Here is a 3,347-nt window from a genome sequence, read left to right on the forward strand (position 1 = left end):
ACTTTTTAATTCATATGAACTGCCTTGTTTGCTGTTTATTTTCCGGGACTATCCGATTTTAGCCGGAATGCTGCCCAAATTTTTTGTGAATTGTTTTCATTCATGTTTTGGTTTGGCAATCTAAACTTTGTTGTCCTCTGCCTTCACCAAACCGTTTCATGAATACTATGGCAGACTTTCTTATCCTCTTTGATTTCCTGGTTTATAAACTGCAATTGTGATATTCTGATTCCAGTTCTTGCTTTCTTTATATCTATTTGAATCAACATCACCCTGTTTTCCTTGTTCGGTTATGAGTTATTTCTAGTTATAATTGTGAATCCTTGTTACATGGACTATTTTCCTTATGCCGCTTACTTTAACCCGCATTTTACTGACTCACTAATTTTAATTTACTAACTTCTTTTTCATAATCTAACCATACTAACCTTTCAAAATCTCTTTTCTGATTTTTCACTTTCCTCTGACTTTCTAACCATGGCATAATGACAATTTTTCTATTTTAACTTGAATTCTGATACATTTTGAATTGTAAATTCTTCCTTTCCAAATTTTAAACTACTACACAATCCTTAATGCACATTTACTTGACTCATTTACCTCATTCTAATTCTCCTTTGCCGCTTTGAGTTTTCTTTGTTTAATTGCCTATTTGCTTCCCTATTTTTATCCATATCCTGGTTTCCCATTTTTCAAGATGTTTGCCTCACAGAGGAAAGGAAAAGGCAAGGCTACTGGCAAGCACAAGAGAGGAGATTCCTCCCAGTCCATCATTGACCTAATGCATGATTCCTCATGGCGGGAGAAGAACTTTACACAGCAGGAAAAAGCTGACCAGCTGCTCCCTGCAAATGATCCAATAAAATTTACAAACTGGTACTGTGAGCTGAAGTATCCGGCATTTGCAAACTTCAGCAATCTATACCTAGAGAGAACTCTGAGGATTCCAGAAGCACTCTAGCAGTACACCACTGACCAAATCAAGCAAAGAGGCTGGTTCTTTCTGGAGAGAGCACTAACAGAGGTCAATGCATCTTGGGTCAACGAATTCTACTACAACTACTACATCACCACCCTCGATGCAGTGAACCTGAGACGAAAGTAGATTCTGGTCACTGAGGAGGCCATAGAGGACATTCTCTGGCTCCCAGCCAAGTCCGACCAGCTTGATGGTTATCGAAAGGCTGAGGAGGACATGCGCCTGATGCAGTTTGATTGGGATGCTATGAAGGCACGGATAGCTCTCGACCCGACTGTTCCTTGGGAGATGGGTCAGGACACCACGATGCCTAGAGGGATCAAGAGGGCGTACTTAAATGATGAGGCTCGGTTATGGCACCAGATCTTGAGCAACTATGTGATGCCGAGTACTCATGAGATGGAGATCTCGGCTGCTATGATCACCCTCCTATGGTGTGTGATGGAGGGTAAGGACCTTTATCTGCCACGCTTTATCCGGCATTATATGGCCAGGGTCCACGTCCGAGGCACCCTCCCTTTTCCGTATCTGGTTACACAGCTAGGCCGTCGAGCTGACGTGCCATGGGAGGATGCTGATGAGAGACCACCAGTGGCGGACTGCAGGAAGATCATTCCTTACAGTAGGAACTTCCTAGCTTTGGGCTCCAGACCACCACCCTTCCCTGCTACTGATGAGACAACCCCACCGTCTGCTGGACCCTCTTCATCCACGGCTGCACCTGCTGCCCCTGCTGCCACCACTGCACCTCCACCTGCCTCTGAGCCCGTATACTATCTCGTGCACCGCCTATTCTGACAGCTTGATCAGATGGAGCGCTGTAACCGGCGCCGGTATGAGAGACTGGAGCGTCGCAGCCAGCGACGCTATTCACATCTGATGCTGATGATCCGACAGGGTGGTGACATCCCCTCCGAGCCCGACACACCATCAGAGCCATCAGAGGAGGAGGAGGATGAGCCCCAGGAGGAGACCCATCCATAGGCAGGCACAGAGCAGGATGCACCACATCAGAAGGTTACGCATCAGATCGAGGTTGCAGATCCGGAGATCCCGATCCAGTCAGCACCGCCTCTACGGCAGCCAGACCCTCAGCCCACCACCACCACAGAGCCTCCAGCTACCATCCCTACCAGTGATGACACCCCTTCACACCCGGCTTGACTGAGCATCAGGGACGATGCTTCATTTTAAGTGTGGGGAGATCGCCATCTCTGGCGTTTTATTTTGGTGAACCACTACATCTCTTTTTCTTTTATTTTGGATATTTTCTGCATTTTTCTTTTTACTGCTATTTTCTGAGTACTTATACATTGCTACTTTTATGTATTTTTACTCTATTTTCGCATTTTGCATTTTTAGTTCATATTTTTAGTTATTTAGTTTAGTTTACAATTCTGACTTATTAGTGGATTAATTAGTATAGTTTACCCTTTTTAGCATAAGATAGCATAGTTAAATTGAAAAAGGAAGTAAGCTAGGAAATTGAACATAACAGATTTAAATCCATAAACCTTGTATATATAGCATTACATTATATAGTTAAGTTGACAACATTTCATCAAGGAGGAACATTAAAACTTTAAAGGCTACCCTAAATATTTTTTTTTGAGAATAATGAGAATTTTTAACTAAACTTGCATAACATATATGAATGATATATGATGCTTGAGTTAGAGAACACACAGCCTGTGAGTTTTGAGCTTAATTGTATGGTTGCATTCAAACCATAATTTCATTCCTGTGTGTTTTGCTTCTTTTTATTCTGATGTTCTTTACTTTGCTTTAATCTATATGTCTAATTATAGAATATAGAATATAGATACATATCAAAAGAATGATTGAGGCCATCATTTGATTTTTAGCTCACTTATCCCAAATTAACCTACCTTTCACATCACCCTTGTTAGCCCCCTTGAGCCTTTAAAATCCCTTTTATTCTATTTAGCCACACTACTAGCCTTAAGCAGAAAAACAAAATAAAATCCCAAGTTGAATCCTTGGTTAGCTTAAGATAGAAAATTATGAATAGATTAAAATATGGGGAACCTATTGGGAACATGGATGATAGAAAAAAAAGGTAGAAAAGTTGAAAGAAATAAAATAAAATTTGGGAAGCATGCTCATGAGAAATCAAAGTGATTCAATTACCATGTGCATTAAAAAAAAAAGAAGTTATTTTTCAGCATTTAATAAAAGGGGATACAAAAGAATTCCCCAATGCAAAATAAAAGCAATGCACATGGGATAAAAATAAAATTCAAACATGAGCATGTAACAACAAGTGGGATAATATGGGAAAATTGGTAAAGAAAGTTTTGTTCTACTAAATATGTATGTTAGGTGAGATCTTAGTCTAATTAAGGAT

Source organism: Arachis hypogaea, chromosome 13 (genome assembly GCF_003086295.3).
Source record: "Arachis hypogaea cultivar Tifrunner chromosome 13, arahy.Tifrunner.gnm2.J5K5, whole genome shotgun sequence".
Lineage (NCBI taxonomy): Eukaryota > Viridiplantae > Streptophyta > Magnoliopsida > Fabales > Fabaceae > Arachis > Arachis hypogaea.